The sequence below is a fragment of the Aegilops tauschii genome, chromosome 1 (genome assembly GCF_002575655.3).
Source record: "Aegilops tauschii subsp. strangulata cultivar AL8/78 chromosome 1, Aet v6.0, whole genome shotgun sequence".
NCBI lineage: Eukaryota > Viridiplantae > Streptophyta > Magnoliopsida > Poales > Poaceae > Aegilops > Aegilops tauschii.
This window is the reverse complement of record NC_053035.3, coordinates 421,699,951-421,722,544: the sequence shown is the minus strand read 5'-3', so window position 1 is coordinate 421,722,544 and position 22,594 is coordinate 421,699,951. Positions and strand designations below refer to the sequence as shown.

At 42.1% G+C, this 22,594-nt stretch overlaps 1 long non-coding RNA gene across 3 annotated transcripts; it reads right to left on the bottom strand.

Moving 5' to 3' along the window:
• Positions 1-18,906: 18,906 nt before the first annotated feature.
• Positions 18,907-22,050, bottom strand: LOC109739094 (uncharacterized). Of its 3 annotated transcripts, XR_005756007.2 has the most exons (4): positions 21,405-22,048; positions 21,185-21,261; positions 20,249-20,423; positions 18,907-19,616 (listed from the first exon to the last, which is right to left on the bottom strand). It is a non-coding gene; the product is annotated as an uncharacterized lncRNA (long non-coding RNA). The 3 variants fall into 3 exon arrangements; XR_012184473.1 differs by having other exon boundaries at positions 18,907-20,423; positions 21,185-21,283; positions 21,405-22,050; XR_012184470.1 differs by having other exon boundaries at positions 18,907-20,423; positions 21,405-22,047.
• Positions 22,051-22,594: the final 544 nt, after the last annotated feature.

The window sequence follows — 22,594 nt, the reverse complement described above, 5'->3', positions numbered from 1 at the left end:
GTACACGAGGTGCGTCCAGTTTTCGCCGTGACCCTCTCTACTCTTTTGCACATGCTACGCGGGTGAAATGATGATACCATGCCAAGTTCCAAAAATTTTCAGAGTTCATTTTGTAGTGATTTTCAATTTCACCGTCATTTAGCTCTCTAAACAAATCGGTAAATGACTGAAAATCAGCAAATGATGTCAGAACGTGTTGGAAATTGATGACGTCGCTTTGAATGATGCATACTGAATGCAAAAATAGGCTGGAGTTCAAATAAGTTTAAAAAACATTGAAGTGCCTGTGTAAGAGATGAGTTCTCGTCCGAAACCCTGATACTCCGAAAGAGATTGTCCAGTTTGTACACGAGGTGCGTCCAGTTTTTGCCGTGACCCTCTCTACTCTTTTGCACATGCTATGGAGGCGAAATGATGATACCATGCCAAGTTCCAACATTTTCAGAGTTCATTTTGTAGTGATTTTCAATTTCACCGTCATTTAGCTCTCTAAACAAATCGTAAATGACTAAAAAACAGCAAATGATGTCAGAACGTGTTGGAAATTGATGACGTTGCTTTGAATGATGCATACTGAATGCAAAAATAGGCTGGAGTTCAAATAAGTTTAAAAAACATTGAAGTGCCCGTGTAACAGATGAGTTCTCGTCCGAAACCCTGATACTCCGAAAGAGATTGTCCATTTTGTACACGAGGTGCGTCCAGTTTTCGCCGTGACCCTCTCTACTCTTTTGCACATGCTATGCGGGCGAAATCATGATACCATGCCAAGTTCCAACATTTTCAGAGTTCATTTTGTAGTGATTTTCAATTTCACCGTCATTTAGCTCTCGAAACAAATCGGTAAATGACTAAAAAACAGCAAATGATGTCAGAACGTGCTGGAAATTGATGACATCGCTTTGAATGATGCATACTGAATGCAAAAATAGGCTGGAGTTCAAATAAGTTTAAAAACCATTGAAGTGCCCGTGTAACAGATGAGTTCTCGTCCGAAACCCTGATACTCCGAAAGAGATTGTCCAGTTTGTACACGAGGTGCGTCCAGTTTTCGCCGTTACCCTCTCTACTCTTTTGCACATGCTATGCGGGCGAAATGATGATACCATGCCAAGTTCCAACATTTTCAGAGTTCATTTTGTAGTGATTTTCAATTTCACCGTCATTTAGCTCTCTAAACAAATCGGTAAATGACTGAAAAACAGCAAATGATGCCAGAACGTGTTGGAAATTGATGACGTTGCTTTGAATGATGCATACTGAATGCAAAAATAGGCTGGAGTTCAAATAAGTTTAAAAAACATTGAAGTGCCCGTGTAACAGATGAGTTCTCGTCCGAAACCCTGATATTCCGAAAGAGATTGTCCATTTTGTACACGAGGTGCGTCCAGTTTTCGCCGTGACCCTCTCTACTCTTTTGCACATGCTATGCGGGCGAAATCATGATACCATGCCAAGTTCCAACATTTTCAGAGTTCATTTTGCAGTGATTTTCAATTTCACCGTCATTTAGCTCTCGAAACAAATCGGTAAATGACTAAAAAACAGCAAATGATGTCAGAACGTGTTGGAAATTGATGACATCGCTTCGAATGATGCATACTGAATGCAAAAATAGGCTGGAGTTCAAATAAGTTTAAAAAACATTGAAGTGCCCGTGTAACAGATGAGTTCTCGTCCGAAACCCTGATACTCCGAAAGAGATTGTCCATTTTGTACACGAGGTGCGTCCAGTTTTCGCCGTGACCCTCTCTACTCTTTGGCACATGCTATGCGGGTGAAATGATGATACCATGCCAAGTTCCAAAATTTTCAGAGTTCACTTTGTAGTGATTTTCAATTTCACCGTCATTTAGCTCTCTAAACAAATCGGTAAATGACTGAAAATCAGCAAATGATGTCAGAGCGTGTTGGAAATTGATGACGTCGCTTTGAAAGATGCATAATGAATGCAAAAATAGGCTGGAGTTCAAATAAGTTTAAAAAATATTGAAGTGCCCGTGTAACAGATGAGTTCTCGTCCCAAACCCTGATACTCCGAAAGAGATTGTCCAGTTTGTACACGAGGTGCGTCCAGTTTTTGCCGTGACCCTCTCTACTCTTTTGCACATGCTATGCGGGCGAAATGATGATACCATGCCAAGTTCCAACATTTTCAGAGTTCATTTTGTAGTGATTTTCAATTTCACCGTCATTTAGCTCCCTAAACAAATTGGTAAATGACTGAAAAACAGCAAATGATGTCAGAACGTGTTGGAAATTGATGAGGTCGCTTTGAATGATGCATACTGAACGCAAAAATAGGCTGGAGTTAAAATAAGTTTAAAAAACATTGAAGTGCTCGTGTAACAGATGAGTTCTCCTCCGAAACCCTGATATTCCGAAAAAGATTGTCCAGTTTGTACACGAGGTGCGTCTAGTTTTCGCCGTGACCCTCTCTACTCTTTTGCACAGGCTATGCGGGCGAAATGATGATACCATGCCAAGTTCCAACATTTTCAGAGTTCACTTTGTAGTGATTTTCAATTTCACCGTCATTTAGCTCTCTAAACAAATCGGTAAATGACTGAAAATCAGCAAATGATGTCAGAGCATGTTGGAAATTGATGACGTCGCTTTGAAAGATGCATAATGAACGCAAAATAGGCTGGAGTTCAAATAAGTTTAAAAAATATTGAAGTGCCCGTGTAACAGATGAGTTCTCGTCCCAAACCCTGATACTCCGAAAGAGATTGTCCAGTTTGTACACGAGGTGCGTCCAGTTTTCGCCGTGACCCTCTCTACTCTTTTGCACATGCTATGCGGGAGAAATGATGATACCATGCCAAGTTCCAACATTTTCAGAGTTCATTTTGTAGTGATTTTCAATTTCACCATCATTTAGCTCCCTAAACAAATCGGTAAATGACTGAAAAACAACAAATGATGTCAGAACGTGTTGGAAATTGATGAGGTCGCTTTGAATGATGCATACTAAACGCAAAAATAGGCTGGAGTTCAAATAAGTTTAAAAAACATTGAAGTGCCTGTGTAACAGATGAGTTCTCGTCTGAAACCCTGATACTCCGAAAGAGATTGTCCAGTTTGTACACGAGGTGCGTCCAGTTTTCGCCGTGACCCTCTCTACTGTTTTGCACATGCTATGCGGGTGAAATGATGATACCATGCCAAGTTCCAAAATTTTCAGAGTTCATTTTGTAGTGATTTTCAATTTCACCGTCATTTAGCTCTCGAAACAAATCGGTAAATGACTCAAAAACAGGAACTGATGTCAGAGCGTGTTGGAAATTGATGACGTCGCTTTGAAAGACGCATACTGAACGCAAAAATAGGCTGGAGTTCAAATATGTTTAAAAAACATTGAAGTGCCCGTGTAACAGATGAGTTCTCGTCCGAAACCCTGATACTCCGAAAGAGATTGTCCAGTTTGTACACGAGGTGCGTCCAGTTTTCGCCGTTACCCTCTCTACTCTTTTGCACATGCTATGCGGGCGAAATGATGATACCATGCCAAGTTCCAACATTTTCAGAGTTCATTTTGTAGTGATTTTCAATTTCACCGTCATTTAGCTCTCTAAACAAATCGGTAAATGACTGAAAAACAGCAAATGATGTCAGAACGTGTTGGAAATTGATGACGTTGCTTTGAATGATGCATACTGAATGCAAAAATAGGCTGGAGTTCAAATAAGTTTAAAAAACATTGAAGTGCCCGTGTAACAGATGAGTTCTCGTCCGAAACCCTGATACTCCGAAAGAGATTGTCCATTTTGTACACGAGGTGCGTCTAGTTTTCGCCGTGACCCTCTCTACTCTTTTGCACATGCTATGCGAGCGAAATCATGATACCATGCCAAGTTCCAACATTTTCAGAGTTCATTTTGTAGTGATTTTCAATTCCACCGTCATTTAGCTCTCGAAACAAATTGGTAAATGACTGAAAAACAGCAAATGATGTCAGAACGTGTTGGAAATTGACGATGTCGCTTTGAAAGATGCATACTGAATGCAAAAATAGGCTGGAGTTCAAATAAGTTTAAAAAACATTGAAGTGCCCGTGTAACAGATGAGTTCTCGTCCGAAACCCTCATATTCCGGAAGAGATTGTCCAGTTTGTACATGAGGTGCGTCCAGTTTTTGCCGTGACCCTCTCTACTCTTTTGCACATGCTATGCGGGCGAAATGATGATACCATGCCAAGTTCCAACATTTTCAGAGTTCATTTTGCAGTGATTTTCAATTTCACCGTCATTTAGCTCTCTAAACAAATCGGTAAATGACTGAAAAACAGCAAATGATGTCAGAACGTGTTGGAAATTGACGACGTCGCTTTGAATGATGCATACTGAATGCAAAAATAGGTTGGAGTTCAAATAAGTTTAAAAAACATTGAAGTGCCCGTGTAACAGATGAGTTCTCGTCCGAAACCCTCATACTCCGAAAGAGATTGTCCATTTTGTACACGAGGTGCGTCCTGTTTTCGCCGTGACCCTCTCTACTCTTTGGCACATGCTATGCGGGTGAAATGATGATACCATGCCAAGTTCCAACATTTTCAGAGTTCATTTTGTAGTGATTTTCAATTTCACCGTCATTTAGCTCTCTAAACAAATCGGTAAATGACTGAAAAACAGCAAATGATGTCAGAACGTGTTGGAAATTGATGACGTTGCTTTGAATGATGCATACTGAATGCAAAAATAGGCTGGAGTTCAAATAAGTTTAAAAAACATTGAAGTGCCCGTGTAACAGATGAGTTCTCGTCCGAAACCCTGATACTCCGAAAGAGATTGTCCATTTTGTACACGAGGTGCGTCCAGTTTTCGCCGTGACCCTCTCTACTCTTTTGCACATGCTATGCGAGCGAAATCATGATACCATGCCAAGTTCCAACATTTTCAGAGTTCATTTTGTAGTGATTTTCAATTTCACCGTCATTTACCTCTCGAAACAAATCGGTAAATTACTAAAAAACAGCAAATGATGTCAGAACGTGTTGGAAATTGATGACGTCGCTTTGAATGATGCATACTGAATGCAAAAATAGGCTGGAGTTCAAATAAGTTTAAAAAACATTGAAGTGCCTGTGTAACAGATGAGTTCTCGTCCGAAACCCTGATACTCCGAAAGAGATTGTCCAGTTTGTACATGAGGTGCGTCCAGTTTTTGCCGTGACCCTCTCTACTCTTTTGCACATGCTATGCAGGCGAAATGATGATACCATGCCAAGTTCCAACATTTTCAGAGTTCATTTTGTAGTGATTTTCAATTTCACCGTCATTTAGCTCTCTAAACAAATCGGTAAATGACTGAAAAACAGCAAATGATGTCAGAATGTGTTGGAAATTGATGACATCGCTTTGAATGATGCATACTGAATGCAAAAATAGGCTGGAGTTCAAATAAGTTTAAAAAACATTGAAGTGCCTGTGTAACAGATGAGTTCTCGTACGAAACCCTGATACTCCGAAAGAGATTGTCCAGTTCGTACACGAGGTGCGTCCAGTTTTCGCCGTGACCCTCTCTACTCTTTTGCACATGCTATGCGGGTGAAATGATGATACCATGCCAAGTTCCAAAATTTTCAGAGTTCATTTTGTAGTGATTTTCAATTTCACCGTCATTTAGCTCTCTAAACAAATCGGTAAATGACTGAAAAACAGCAAATGATGTCAGAACGTGTTGGAAATTGATGACGTCGCTTTGAATGATGCATACTGAATGCAAAAATAGGCTGGAGTTCAAATAAGTTTAAAAAACATTGAAGTGCCCGTGTAACAGATGAGTTCTCGTCCGAAACCCTGATACTCCGAAAGAGATTGTCCAGTTTGTACACGAGGTGCGTCCAGTTTTCGCCGTTACCCTCTCTACTCTTTTGCACATGCTATGCGGGCGAAATGATGATACCATGCCAAGTTCCAACATTTTCAGAGTTCATTTTGTAGTGATTTTCAATTTCACCGTCATTTAGCTCTCTAAACAAATCTTTAAATGTTTGAAAAACAGCAAATGATGTCAGAATGTGTTGGAAATTGATGACGTTGCTTTGAATGATGCATATTGAATGCAAAAATAGGCTGGAGTTCAAATAAGTTTAAAAAACATTGAAGTGCCCGTGTAACAGATGAGTTCTCGTCCGAAACCCTGATACTCCGAAAGAGATTGTCCATTTTGTACACGAGGTGCGTCCAGTTTTCGCCGTGACCCTCTCTACTCTTTTGCACATGCTATGCGAGCGAAATCATGATACCATGCCAAGTTCCCACATTTTCAGAGTTCATTTTGTAGTGATTTTCAATTTCACCGTCATTTAGCTCTGGAAACAAATCGGTAAATTACTAAAAAACAGCAAATGATGTCAGAACGTGTTGGAAATTGATGACGTCGCTTTGAATAATGCATACTGAATGCAAAAATAGGCTGGAGTTCAAATAAGTTTAAAAAACATTGAAGTGCCTGTGTAACAGATGAGTTCTCGTCCGAAACCCTCATACTCCGGAAGAGATTGTCCAGTTTGTACATGAGGTGCGTCCAGTTTTTGCCGTGACCCTCTCTACTCTTTTGCACATGCTATGCAGGCGAAATGATGATACCATGCCAAGTTCCAACATTTTCAGAGTTCATTTTGCAGTGATTTTCAATTTCACCGTCATTTAGCTCTCTAAACAAATCGGTTAATGACTGAAAAACAGCAAATGATGTCAGAACTTGTTGGAAATTGACGACGTCGCTTTGAATGATGCATACTAAATGCAAAAATAGGTTGGAGTTCAAATAAGTTTAAAAAACATGAAGTGCCCGTGTAACAGATGAGTTCTCGTCCGAAACCCTGATACTCCGAAAGAGATTGTCCATTTTGTACACGAGGTGCGTCCAGTTTTCGCCGTGACCCTCTCTACTCTTTGGCACATGCTATGCGGGTGAAATGATGATACCATGCCAAGTTCCAACATTTTCAGAGTTCATTTTGTAGTGATTTTCAATTTCACCGTCATTTAGCTCTCTAAACAAATCGGTAAATGACTGAAAAACAGCAAATGATGTCAGAACGTGTTGGAAATTGATGACGTCGCTTTGAATGATGCATATTGAATGCAAAAATAGGCTGGAGTTCAAATAAGTTTAAAAAACATTGAAGTGCCCGTGTAACAGATGAGTTCTCGTCCGAAACCCTGATACTCCGAAAGAGATTGTCCAGTTTGTACACGAGGTGCGTCCAGTTTTTGCCGTTACCCTCTCTACTCTTTTGCACATGTTATGCGGGCGAAATGATGATACCATGCCAAGTTCCAACATTTTCAGAGTTCATTTTGTAGTGATTTTCAATTTCACCGTCATTTAGCTCTCTAAACAAATCGGTAAATGACTGAAAAACAGCAAATGATGTCAGAACGTGTTGGAAATTGATGACGTTGCTTTGAATGATGCATACTGAATGCAAAAATAGGCTGGAGTTCAAATAAGTTTAAAAAACATTGAAGTGCCCGTGTAACAGATGAGTTCTCGTCCGAAACCCTGATACTCCAAAAGAGATTGTCCATTTTGTATACGAGGTGCGTCCAGTTTTCGCCGTGACCCTCTCTACTCTTTTGCACATGCTATGCGAGCGAAATCATGATACCATGCCAAGTTCCAACATTTTCAGTGTTCATTTTGTAGTGATTTTCAATTTCACCGTCATTTAGCTCTCGAAACAAATCGGTAAATTACTAGAAAACAGCAAATGATGTCAGAACATATTGGAAATTGATGACGTCGCTTTGAATGATGCATACTGAATGCAAAAATAGGCTGGAGTTCAAATAAGTTCAAAAAACATTGAAGTGCCTGTGTAACAGATGAGTTCTCGTCCGAAACCCTCATACTCCGGAAGAGATTGTCCAGTTTGTACATGAGGTGCGTCCAGTTTTTGCCGTGACCCTCTCTACTCTTTTGCACATGCTATGCAGGCGAAATGATGATACCATGCCAAGTTCCAACATTTTCAGAGTTCATTTTGCAGTGATTTTCAATTTCACCGTCATTTAGCTCTCTAAACAAATCGGTAAATGACTGAAAAACAGCAAATGATGTCAGAACGTGTTGGAAATTGACGACGTCGCTTTGAATGATGCATACTGAATGCAAAAATAGGTTGGAGTTCAAATAAGTTTAAAAAACATTGAAGTGCCCGTGTAACAGATGAGTTCTCGTCCGAAACCCTCATACTCCGAAAGAGATTGTCCATTTTGTACACGAGGTGCGTCCAGTTTTCGCCGTGACCCTCTCTACTCTTTGGCACATGCTATGCGGGTGAAATGATGATACCATGCCAAGATCCAACATTTTCAGAGTTCATTTTGTAGTGATTTTCAATTTCACCGTCATTTAGCTCTCTAAACAAATCGGTAAATGACTGAAAAACAGCAAATGATGTTAGAGCGTGTTGGAAATTGATGACGTCGCTTTGAAAGACGCATACTGAACGCAAAAATAGGCTGGATTTCAAATAAGTTTAAAAAACATTGAAATGCCCGTGTAACAGATGAGTTCTCGTCCGAAACCCTGATACTCCGAAAGAGATTGTCCAGTTTGTACACGAGGTGCGTCCAGTTTTCGCCGTTACCCTCTCTACTCTTTTGCACATGCTATGCGGGCGAAATGATGATACCATGCCAAGTTCCAACATTTTCAGAGTTCATTTTGTAGTGATTTTCAATTTCACCGTCATTTAGCTCTCTAAACAAATCGGTAAATGACTGAAAAACAGCAAATGATGTCAGAACGTGTTGGAAATTGATGACGTTGCTTTGAATGATGCATACTGAATGCAAAAATAGGCTGGAGTTCAAATAAGTTTAAAAAACATTGAAGTGCCCGTGTAACAGATGAGTTCTCGTCCGAAACCCTCATACTCCGGAAGAGATTGTCCAGTTTGTACATGAGGTGCGTCCAGTTTTTGCCGTGACCCTCTCTACTCTTTTGCACATGCTATGCGGGCGAAATGATGATACCATGCCAAGTTCCAACATTTTCAGAGTTCATTTTGCAGTGATTTTCAATTTCACCGTCATTTAGCTCTCTAAACAAATCGGTAAATGACTGAAAAACAGCAAATGATGTCAGAACGTGTTGGAAATTGACGACGTCGCTTTGAATGATGCATACTGAATGCAAAAATAGGTTGGAGTTCAAATAAGTTTAAAAAACATTGAAGTGCCCGTGTAACAGATGAGTTCTCGTCCGAAACCCTCATACTCCGAAAGAGATTGTCCATTTTGTACACGAGGTGCGTCCTGTTTTCGCCGTGACCCTCTCTACTCTTTGGCACATGCTATGCGGGTGAAATGATGATACCATGCCAAGTTCCAACATTTTCAGAGTTCATTTTGTAGTGATTTTCAATTTCACCGTCATTTAGCTCTCTAAACAAATCGGTAAATGACTGAAAAACAGCAAATGATGTCGGAGCGTGTTGGAAATTGATGACGTCGCTTTGAAAGACGCATACTGAACGCAAAAATAGGCTAGAGTTCAAATAAGTTTAAAAAATATTGAAGTGCCCGTGTAACAGATCAATTCTCGTCCCAAATCCTGATACTCCGAAAGAGATTGTCCAGTTTGTACACGAGGTGCGACCAGTTTTCACCGTGACCCTCTCTACTCTTTTGCACATGCTATGCGGGCGAAATGATGATACCATGCCAAGTTCCAACATTTTCAGAGTTCATTTTGTAGTGATTTTCAATTTCACCGTCATTTAGCTCCCTAAACAAATCGATAAATGACTGAAAAAGAGCAAATGATGTCAGAACGTGTTGGAAATTGATGATGTCGCTTTGAATGATGCATACTGAACGCAAAAATAGGCTGGAGTTAAAATAAGTTTAAAAAACATTGAAGTGCCCGTCTAACAGATGAGTTCTTGTCCGAAACCCTGATATTCCGAAAAAGATTGTCCAGTTTGTACACGAGGTGCGTCTAGTTTTCGCCGTGACCCTCTCTACTCTTTTGCACAGGCTATGCGGGCGAAATGATGATACCATGCCAAGTTCCAACATTTTCAGAGTTCATTTTGTAGTGATTTTCAATTCCACCGTCATTTAGCTCTCTAAACAAATCGGTAAATGACTGAAAAACAGCAAATGATGTCAGAACGTGTTGGAAATTGACGACGTCGCTTTGAAAGATGCATACTGAATGCAAAAATAGGCTGGAGTTCAAAAAAGTTTAAAAGACATTGAAGTGCCCGTGTAACAGATGAGTTCTCGTCCCAAACCCTGATACTCCGAAAGAGATTGTCCAGTTTGTACACAAGGTGCGTCCAGTTTTCGCCGTGACCCTCTCTACTCTTTTGCACATGCTATGCGGGCGAAATGATGATACCATGCCAAGTTCCAACATTTTCAGAGTTCATTTTGTAGTGATTTTCAATTCCACCGTCATTTAGCTCTCTAAACAAATCGGTAAATGACTGAAAAACAGCAAATGATGTCAGAACGTGTTGGAAATTGACGACGTCGCTTTGAAAGATGCATACTGAATGCAAAATAGGCTGGAGTTCAAATAAGTTTAAAAAACATTGAACTGCCCGTGTAACAGATGAGTTCTCGTCCGAAACCCTGATACTCCGAAAGAGATTGTCCAGTTTGTACACGAGGTGCGTCAAATTTTTGCCGTGACCGTCTCTACTCTTTTGCACATGCTATGCGGGCGAAATGATGATACCATGCCAAGTTCCAACATTTTCAGAGTTCATTTTGTAGTGATTTTCAATTTCACCGTCATTTAGCTCTCTAAACAAATCGGTAAATGACAGAAAATCAGCAAATGATGTCAGAACGTGTTGGAAATTGATGACGTCGCTTTGAATGATGCATACTGAATGGAAAAGTAAGCTGGAGTTCAAATAAGTTTAAAAAACATTGAAGTGCCTGTGTAACAGATGAGTTCTCGTCCGAAACCCTCATACTCCGGAAGAGATTGTCCAGTTTGTACATGAGGTGCGTCCAGTTTTTGCCGTGACCCTCTCTACTCTTTTGCACATGCTATGCAGGCGAAATGATGATACCATGCCAAGTTCCAACATTTTCAGAGTTCATTTTGTAGTGATTTTCAATTTCACCGTCATTTAGCTCTCTAAACAAATCGGTAAATGACTGAAAAACAACAAATGATGTCGGAACATGTTGGAAATTGATGACGTCGCTTTGAATGATGCATACTGAATGCAAAAATAGGCTGGAGTTCAAATAAGTTTAAAAAACATTGAAGTGCCCGTGTAACAGATGAGTTCTCGTCCGAAACCCTGATACTCCGAAAGAGATTGTCCAGTTTGTACACGAGGTGCGTCCAGTTTTCGCCGTGACCCTCTCTACTCTTTCGCACATGCTATGCGGGCGAAATGATGATACCATGCCAAGTTCAAACATTTTCAGAGTTCATTTTGTAGTGATTTTCAATTTCACCGTCATTTAGCCCTCTAAACAAATTCGTAAATGACTGAAAAACAGCAAATGATGTCAGAACGTGTTGGAAATTGATGACCTCGCTTTGAATGATGCATACTGAATGCAAAAATAGGCTGGAGTTCAAATAAGTTTAAAAAACATTGAAGTGCCCGTGTAACAGATGAGTTCTCGTCCGAAACCCTGATACTCCGAAAGAGATTGTCCAGTTTGTACACGAGGTGCGTCCAGCTTTCGCCGTGACCCTCTCTACTCTTTCGAACATGCTATGCGGACGAAATTATGATACCATGCCAAGTTCCAACATTTTCAGAGTTCATTTTGTAGTGATTTTCAATTTCACCGTCATTTAGCTCTCTAAACAAATCGGTAAATGACTGAAAAACAGCAAATGATGTCAGAACATGTTGGAAATTGATGACGTCGCTTTGAATGATGCATAGTTAATGCAAAAATAGGCTGGAGTTCAAATAAGTATAAAAAACATTGAAGTGCCCGTGTAACAGATGAGTTTCTCGTCCGAAACCCTGATACTCCGAAAGAGATTGTCCAGTTTGTACACGAGGTGCGTCCAGTTTTCGCCGTGACCCTCTCTACTCTTTTGCACATGCTATGCGGGCGAAATGATGATACCATGCCAAGTTCCAACATTTTCAGAGTTCATTTTGTAGTGATTTTCAATTTCACCGTCATTTAGCTCTCTAAACAAATCGGTAAATGACTGAAAAACAGCAAATGATGTCAGAACGTGTTGGAAATTGATGATGTCGCTTTGAATGATGCATACTGAATGCAAAAATAGGCTGGAGTTCAAATGACTGAAAAACAGCAAATGATGTCAGAACGTGTTGGAAATTGATGACGTCGCTTTGAATGGTGTGTACGGAACGCAAAAAGTTTGGAGTTGTAATAAGTTTAAAAAAATGAAGTGCCCATGTAACAGATGAGTTCTCGTCAGAAACCCTGATACTTCGAAAGAGATTGTCCAGTTTGTACACGAAGTGCGTCCAGTTTTTGCCGTAACACAAGAAGTCCGGAGTTGTAATAAGTTATTAAAGATAAAAAAGAGGCACAATGCTCGTTAATTATGTTCAATCCTTTCGGAATAGTGCAAACTGCACTGCACATAGTTCCGTGCAGTCTACACTATTCCTCAAGGCTTAAAGCTAAGCAACGTGCAGATGAGCATTGCGCCTCTCCTTCATCGTCTCTGCACTCAGTGCTTATAAACCACTCCTAGTGCCTCTCTCTTCATGAGGTGGGACTAAAAAACAGCTTACTAAGAAATTATAGTACCGGTTCATGGCACGAACCGGTACTAAAGGTGCCCGTGGGGCCCCAGCCTGACCACAGCCTGACGCAGCATCATTAGTACCGGTTCGTGACACGAACCGGTACAAAAGGTTGCTCACGAACCGGTACTAATGATCTCCGCCCGCCTAGCCATTGGAACCGACACTAATGGACACATTAGTGCCGGCTCAAAATCAAACCGGCACTAATGTGCTTCACATTTGACACTTTCTCTACTAGTGCTTGGACAGACACATTGCAGTTTTCATGCCTAGCTGGCCCCATATTTCTTGGTTTCTCGCCTAGCTACAGCCCATCACGATGTCCTCCAAAGCAGCTGCTAGGCATGCTTGCATAGCCGCATGAATCGTCGGTGCACCTCCAACCTGGCGGCCAGCGGTCAACTTTGCTACTAGCTATCCCAGGCAATGTTCAGGAAATCGTTAACTGGAAGCTGCTCGGTCGGTTTAGGAGTAGCGATTAATCAATGAATCGGCCTATTAACTGGATTAATCGGTCGACCATTAATCGATAGATTGAATAGGAACTTGCCAACATATATCTAGATTTTTTATGTATTATACCATACTCTCATGCTCCCAACTATGTAGTATAACAAAACATGTTGCCATACGCATTTGAAAAGCATAGAAGGAGGTAAAATTATTAGTTCTAGCTATTAAGAAGCGGGATGGGGCTGGAAGGGGTTGCGTGCCAAAAATTTGGGTTTTGTTTGCCCATCCACTGATGGGCCAGCAGGGATTAATCGGCATGACAACTGATTAATCAGTCTAACTGGCCAATTAATCGGCCTGACAAGTTAACGCGGCGAATAGGTGTTATTCGATTCGGCCATGTTAAGAGCAGCGATTAACTGGCCCGTTAACTGATTAATCAGGTGAATTCTTGAACAATATTCCCAGCTACATAGGAGCACAAAGTGGTATCGCAGTAAGTCGGTACTCCAATAGAGTTCATAACAGTACTGAGTTACGCAGGGACACCACTTGTTTGTCTGTTTGGGTAGCCATGCCATGATCATTTCCTTTGGCGCAAGTTTGCGGTGTATCCCATTCCCAACTTTGTCTTCCACTAAACCATCGATGCTGCCCATGCATTACCATTGGCAACCCCTCCTCACCTGTTCTATCCATAACCAAAAAAGAGACATACATGTCAAAGTTGCTTGACGTGTTCGTCGCATATAAAAGGAATGACATATAAAAGGAATGGTGTAGTGGTCTGGCGCTTTACTGTCTCACCAACGAGCAATGACGGTTCTTTCATCTCGTCAAGTTAATGAATTTTGAAGTTACCATGTACTTTGCAGGTGGAGGCAAATATTGAAAAGAAATCTCTCTATTTATTAAGCACACGCAATATGAAGACATAACATTCAAAAAATATTCAATTAGGTACATACAAAACTAAATTTCCAGTTTTGATTCAATAAGATCTTCAACACACGAAGCCCGTGTCTACCAATCTTATAAGTGGATCTCATTCAATGTATATGCGACATGTAACTATTGCCACATAGACTCCAACTCCCAAACAATCAAGTTTTTTTTGCATCTACCCAAACAATCAAGTGCATCCCCTCGTAAGAACTGATACCTCGCAGACCAGGTGGCTCAGAGTCCTTCAACCCAAATAAATAGAAAAAACAAAACCAATGTAGTACATCGTTCTCTATAATATTTTAGATATAATAGAAAAGGCCTGTCATGCTTCTGCATCATAGGATGCACACGATCATAATTTTATCATAAAAGTAAAATCCACTATCTCTCAATTGATTAATTTTATCAACCGAACAAACTTGTAGTACCTTTTCTATAGCCACTAGTTTGACACTAAATAATGTTACACATATGCAGTGAGGTCACGACTACATGTAACCAACTTTGAGGTAGAGCCTGCTCACTTCTATCATACCTCCAACTTTATATCACAACCACTTAAGGGCAATGCAAAGCGGAACCAGATGATGCAGGCACACAACATGTGGTCGGTGATCCTCTACGGTCGGTAATTCAACTTTATATCACACCCCCCCCCCCTCCATGTTTTCTCCAGAGCAAATGAACGTGTCAAAGTTGTTACACATGTTGTTCTCATATGAAAGGAGTGGCTTAGACCTACTTTATCCAGTTTCTTTATGCATCAACATCCACACAGTACATAAAACATGTAAAATATTCACCGCGGAAGAATCGGTTCTATTAGTCAGATTCACTGTTACCGCTGTTTTTTTACCGATTAATCCCTTTTTTATTCAATGCTTCATGGAAATTTTTGCTTCTATCTCTCAGACTTTATTTGCAGCGTCCCACCCATCATTGTAATTTCTCCACTGCAATTTGTATTAAATGTGTATGGACAAGTTGGGACTGTACCTATATGCTCACGGCCGTTGTATTACGAAGGTGAAAATCACTCAAGTAAACCCTCATGGATCCCGAACCAAAAAGCAACTGGTAATGATTCCAGTGGGCTAAGCACCCGTGGTCTTTGTGGGTTGGGACATGTATCACCTCGTCCGCGTCCTGCTGGACTACCTCTTTTGAGCCCATGGGCTAGTGGGTTGGGACATGGTATGCTTTATTTAGATTCAGTTGGGGCAAGGTAACATGTCTTTATTTTCTATAAAACTAATTTTGTTGTCCTAAAAAAAGAAAATTGAAATCTGGCTGCACAACATACATATCATAATGCCCCTTTCCCTTTTTGCGGCTTTGTTTGGTAGGATGAACATCTCCTAAACAAAGCTCCTTGATTCTGCCTCAATTCATTGGATTAATCATCGCGGTGATGATTTACTTCACCAGATGAGGTGTTTGGGTAAAGTCTTGGGTGGATGTGGTCGTCGACGCATCGTGATTGTTAGTGTGTGCCGCACGCGTTGCATCGCTGTTTTTCAATTGTAAGTTAAGTCTTCTATTTTTATTTTGTGTTCGGTATATTGCAGCCAGCGAGCTTGTTGTGTGTAATTGTCAGTTAATTGTCTTACAAACTACTGTCGATCATGTTTAAACATCTGCACAACAAATATACGCGAAGGGAAATCCAAAACAAGTGTTGATTGTACAATTTATTTCAATACAACTGAGATCAAATTCTTACTCATTGCTTATTGGAGGGAAATTGAAGATGAAAAACAGTATAGTAAATTTATAGTGATAGCTAAAACATAAATAGTAAATTACAAATCAGCAGCTTCAAGAGGCTCTTTATTTTCCCCAATGTGCTTGCCTCCTAGTGTCTTAACCTTGTGGGGCTTAAAATGAGATGGTGCTGGTGAAGATGATAATCAGCACGATGAATGGAGTGTTGATGATGATGAAGGCTTTGACCCCCCCCCCCCCCAAGAGGGAAGTTTCACCAGCTGAATCGCTCCGCCGGAGAGCAAAAATGCTCCGCCTCATAGATAGCGGCAGAAAATCCCGAAACTTTTTGTGATTTTTCCTAGGGCAAATGAGATTTTTATGGCCAACGGGCATCGAGAGGCAGGCCACCAGGACCCCACATGGACACATGGCGCGGCCTGGGTAGGCCGCATCACTTGTCCATGTGGCTGGCTAGTGGGCACCCTCTGGCATATCTTTACTCCATAATTTATTATATATTTCAAAATAATTCTTCAAAATCGCTTCATTTTGAGATACGGAGAATTGCTATCTCTTCTGTTGTTTTTTCAGATGGAGAATTCCAGTTGCCAACAATCACCCTCTCTTGATATAATTTGCATTATAAGAGAAAAAAGACGTTTAATTGCAGCAGAATGTAAAGTATATCATTGAAATAAGATAATTTATTATAGGAAATAATGATGCAAAATTAACGTATCACAACCAAGGATGTCCGTGGTGTTCATGGTGTTCAGTCAAATTGCCGACAATCACCCTCCTCCTTATTGACGATGTCCATGGTGTTCAGTTAAATGCCATTGAGCTTATTTTTAAACTTTTTAGAGTACGAAGGATGGCGGGGTACTCCATCATGGAGTATGAGTTGTTGTGAGTCCGTATTCTGGATTTCGTTGGCAGGAGCAGAAAGGGGTTCTTCTGATAGCGCATGCATGGTTCGTTTCACGCACGGAAGCATATTACGCCCTACCACATGCACATCATTCATGAACGCAATATGATGTCGTTAATATATCGATGGTATGCCATTCAGATCACCGTCGTCAAGTTTTGTAAAATAGTTGATCGGCTAGATGCAGTATGGCCATTGTGCGCGGTAGCCGTAGAGATCGCAAGTTTAGCTTCTTCTTGCTCAACTTATTGATTGATTTATTTTTCCAGTCCATGTTGCTCTACACGTTGTGTAGCCTGCTGCCGTGATGTACCATAGGACAGAGGGCAGACCATTTACACACATACAATGTTGGATGAAGCTCAAGGGGCAGTATGTGTGGGACGACATGATCCGTTATGAAAAACTTATTGAACATCGGTTAATCTCGTTGAATTTGAATTATTGTTGTACTAAACTTTTTTACATGCTACGTACATATAATTTGTGCTATTTTCTATCCGAACTTTGATAAATTTCACCGCGTTTGATGAATTTCCTGTTACTTAAAATGTATGTGGATAGTTTTGGATGGCCAGCTCTGATCAAAGGAATGTGGTGTCTGGTTTGCAGGTTAGCGTCGGAGATGCAGGTAACACATTAACCATGTAAAGATGAGTATACGACATTTGAATATGTGCAATCTTAGAGCATCTCCACTCGCCCCCAATAGTCCCCCCCAGGGGGCCTTTTTTAGCACCGGCGACGCAAAATGGCCCAACCGTGCCCCCAAAACCTCGTTTTTTTCAGGTTTGGACCGAAATTACAACCAGCGAACCCAAGTAGAACCCAGCGCACCGGGGTGCCCGGGGGCGCCGGCGGAAGCGAAAAGGCGCGTGGGCCTGCGCTGTCGGTGACACCGGCCGATTTTCCCGCCGTTTTCTCCCTTTCCCTCCATTTTCTCCCTTTCCCTCCATTTTCCCCATACCGACCGCCTTCTCCCCCGTCACTCCCGCCATTCTCCCTAGATCGGCTCGCCCCCCATGCCACCGAAGAAGTATGCGCCCCCTCGCCTTGCCACTGATTTCGTCTAGCCAAAGTTGGGGAAGCTGAGGGCGCCGATGAGAAGGCCCCCGGGCTTGACGAACGCCCAGTGGAAGGCCGATGTTGATCACCGGGCAGCGTTCACCACCGGGCGCCAACCACTGCCCCTACGCCCACGACAACGCCGACGCCAACCCAGAGCACTGAAGACGAGCCCACGACGCCAACGCCGACCTCCCCCAGCCCTACGACAGAGGAGCCAGAGCCTGCCGTTTGAGTTCCATGTCTATGGTTCCTACCATTTTGATCGCCGGACCTTGACTACGTTCGATCGCAGACCTGTGGCATGATGATCGCCGATTTGTGGCATGATGATCGCCAAATTTGTGGCGTTTTTGGTAGTGGGAGAGACAACTTCAAATTTTTGTGCGTTTGGGGGCCGAAACCTGGGGCCGCTGCTGGAAACTCGATCGCCCCCAGGTCAAAAAAACGCCAGCGCAAACGCCCAAAGCGCTTCACTGGATGCGCTGGGGGGAAACGGCTGGAGATGCTCTTAGAGCATCTCCAGCCGTGACCCCACACTACAAGAAATATGTCAACTTGCGACCATCACTATTGGTCACTGAAAGGTCATTGTTTTTCACTTGCGACCTTCTTGTGACCATAAACAGAAGGTCAAAAGCTAGCGGTCCTAAACTGAAATTAACGACCTTCTCTGTGAGAAGGTCGTGGAATTCCATGACCAAAACAAAAGGTCGTTGATTCCATGACCTTCTGTTTTGGTCGGTAGCTCTCTGCCCAGGCCACGTCGGATCCGACGTGGTAAGCTGACGTGGCAAAATTGCGACCAATTGAAAAGGTCGTTGACAAGATTCAGCCCGGTCCGATTCGGTGTTTATATGGGCCGAGCCCATTAATTCAGCCTTTTTAATATATATTTTTTTGTAAATTTTTGCTAGCTACATGGGCTTGGCCCAGTAATTCAGCCTTTTTATTTCAAGGCCTCATCTATTTCGCAGTCCATTTCTTGTATCATATTTGCATCATTGCACAATATTCCCCGCACTATTGTTTGGGCCATTACCTTTTTAGAGCCCAAATATTATTCGATCCAATAGAACATTCAATCTTTTTCAATCACAGATTTCAATTTTACACATTTCAATAGCAAACAATAAATAATTTTCTCAATTAAATGATCAAATCCAGAAATCACTAAATGAAACTCAAAACAGCACATACACGACTACACGATCCATCAAGTGTACATACAATCAAATACACAGGCACCAAAACATGGTGGCAACATCAACTAAGACTATGATGCACATCTCCAGGCTGATCTTTGGTTAGAGCAGCAGCCACCTCGACAACATAAGATCCTGATGTTTGACGAATGAAGGCCAAAATCCGCGGATTATAAATCAGAAAATTTAGGGAACATAATCAAGTGTAGCCGTGCATATAGCATTCTCCTAACAACGAAACATAGCTGCAGAATTTGAGATCTAATAAGAAACCATGCATATAACATTCTCATAACAACAAAACTGAGATATATTTGGAAAGGGCAAATGACAAGTATCAACCTACTACTAGATAACAGAGCAAACATGTAAAAATTATTCAGATATCCTGATGTGTGTGTCACATTATACATGCATCGAGCTTCAGGCCATCAATTTTAGGACGAGTAGATACCTAACTTCATGTCGATGATATGGATGGGGCTGCAGTAGAACATCTGGTAAGCATCATCTTTGACGCTGAACGTTGCAGATACTTGTCCATTTAGTAGTCTATCATGCGCTCCTGCCATCGCGCCAGAGAGGATATGATAAGTCTAAAATACTATTAGCAGCCCACAATGCTAAAAAGGTGCTCTAAGATAGTGAACCAGTGGATATCACTCAATTAAACTATTTTACTCCTTACATACAACAGTCAGGAATTAGTACAGTTGTTGAAGCAGGAGTAAGCTGATCATATAACATAAGAGTCAGGAATTCTATGCCTATTGTTAAGAAAAAATGATACAAGTTAAGACTTTGTTTAACAGTAGGTCTAAGAAAATAAACTGTGCATTTGGTGAGAATATAGCAACAGATTAAGAGCATATTGTTCAGCATCACACAGATAGTAGAACAATGCTACAGGAAGCTATTTGCATAAAGTAGAGAACTACAAAACAAGCTATTGACCATCCTACTAGTAGCAAGGACATAAAGATAATCACTTAATAAAATAAGAAGCAGACATGAATCACATAACTATGTACAATTCAATATCCCAGCTGAGAGTGAACATGTATTCAACATTTCCTGCATTTCAATACATGCACGACAGATTCACAGCAAAACTATATATAGTTGTACAAACATGCATGAACAGGAAAGCAACCAAACTACAAGAACATATATGGAAACAGAGGGAACCACTATAACCTATGGAGTGACAAGCACATATATGAACTCAAAGTAATGCCCAGCTAGACCAAAAGAAGCTGGATTAGTCGGAAGCACATATATGAGCCATGCCGTCAAGTCCCGCAGCCACCAACTCACGCCGCTCGCCGCCGCGGTCACCACCTTCGTCGTCGACGCGGCGGTGCTGCCAGACCTGCAAGAAACAGAGGAGGCATCTGGAATCAGGCGACGGAATCAGGCGAATGGACATCACACTTGCCAACTAATTAACTATAGCATGCTACAAAAACATTTCATTAACAAATTTGATTCAGGAACTAGCTTATTGAGTATGACAAAAATGCTTAGAATAACAACCATTTCAAGAAATGCTGCAGTAGCTAAAAAACAAATGCTGGAAAATAAAAATATACCATATTTAAAAATGAGGCTATAGCTGGGCGCATTGGACCGGAGCATATGGATGTGATCCAGTCAAAAAGACCAGACACAGGCTAGCGTCGCTAGCAACTACGTAGTACTAGCAAATGGTACGTGCTTTACATGTGAGAATGTACACAATTTGATAACTGATGTTATGCTCCATGGTCAGCCATTAAGATACATGACCCCTACTTACTAAAAAAACTCATTTCAAACACAAGAACAGAAGAAAGTTTTACGCATAGGAAGCTTTTTTTGACATCATACAGGAAGCCGCATCCTAATTTCATAGAACAAGCAATTGCTGGAAAAAAAATTGAGAGGAGCCCAATCCTATCGCATTAAGTATCTCCTACTGCGAGTTTTACTTTCCTAAATAAAGTTACAATGTTTTGAGAAGGAGACCCAATCGAACCCAAATCTGAGCAGCAACTAGCAAGCAAGCAATTCAGCGAACAGGAGCTGCACGGACGAATGAATGAAGCAGTAGAGGAAACTGCCGGACGCATCATGGGAGGAGCAGTGGATCACCTTTGGTTTCGGCGAGGCAGCGCTGCACGAAGCCAGGGTCGGAGGTGTAGTTGAAGGCCCCGTCCCAGTCCTCCTACCTGTGTAGATCACAACCGTCAACTGGGGTCGATGACCATGAAATCGAAATCGAAGTCGTCAGGCTCGTACGGGTGAACAGAGGAAACGGAAGCAGAGACACAGGATGCGGGCGGAGTGTATGTCTGTAGGAAGTACTACTCACATGTCGGAAATGCAGAAGCTGAAGCGGTCGGAGATGGTCCTGGCGACGTCCTTGGTGAGCCCTGTGAGCTGAGCCTCCACGCCCCTCATCTACGGCGGCACCGGCGGGGCCTGCCGCCGCTGCTGCCCGCTGGCACCACCGGCGAACAGTGTGAGTGCGAGCAGGAGGAGGACCGTTGTCCGAGCCAGAGTCCTCCGCCTGAGGTCGGTCAGTCGCCATGGCCGCGCCTAGGGTTTCCGGCGCGAGGAGGGAGCGGATCTGGCCGTGGGCAACACTGCTCGAGAGGATCTACGGAGAGGCGGAAGAGGGGAGAGGGCGCCAGCGGTGGAGTGGAGGCCGTGGTTGGGGAAGACAGCGGAGGCCGACGGCGGCTGGCTCTGCCTTTGGCTTTGGGGGTCGAGAGTGGAGTTGGGTGGTCGCTCGTGGCCGAAGGAGGATGTGGTCGCATGAGAGATGGAGGAGGCCGGTGAAGCAGCGGTGTCTGGGACCGACTACTGCGGGGTGACTGGGACAGGAGGGGTGGCAGAAGGGAGGAGGGGCGGCGGAGGAGGGATCTGGATCGGGGAGGAAGAGGGAGACGGCAGCGCTGGATCTGGATCGGGGAGAGGGAGACGAGCATGGATCTGGACCTAGGGTTTTTCGGGAGGGAAGGGGATCGAGGGAGGAGACGCTGGATCCGCAAGAGGTGGACGGCTCAGATCGACTACTATAGTGGGGTGATCCGTGGACTGCGCCCTGATTGGTTCGAAACATGAGCTATTAAAAATTACTCTATTTCTTAGTGCTAAAAACAGTAGGATTTGTGAAGCAGCTACCAAAAGTATTTTGCAAAATGGCATCACTAAAATTTTCACTTAGGTTAGACCACATTTTATAGATGATCACCAATTTGATTGCATTTTTTATCTTTCTAACTACGGACGGTAATGCCCGCCGTTTTGACCGCATTTTGAAACGGGCATGAAAAATCCAAAAAAAATTAAAAAATTAGAAAACCTTCGCATTGTGTCATTATATGTGACGAAGTTACCAGAAAAAATAATAAATTAGTAATACGGTTTTTTTAAAGGTGTTCTCAGAAACGAGCTATCATGTGTGAAGATGCATGGCTTTCAAGCCAAATGATCAATCTTATGGCCACATTCATGGCATAGTTTGTTCAAATGATCTCATATTGTGCACAAGGGTGC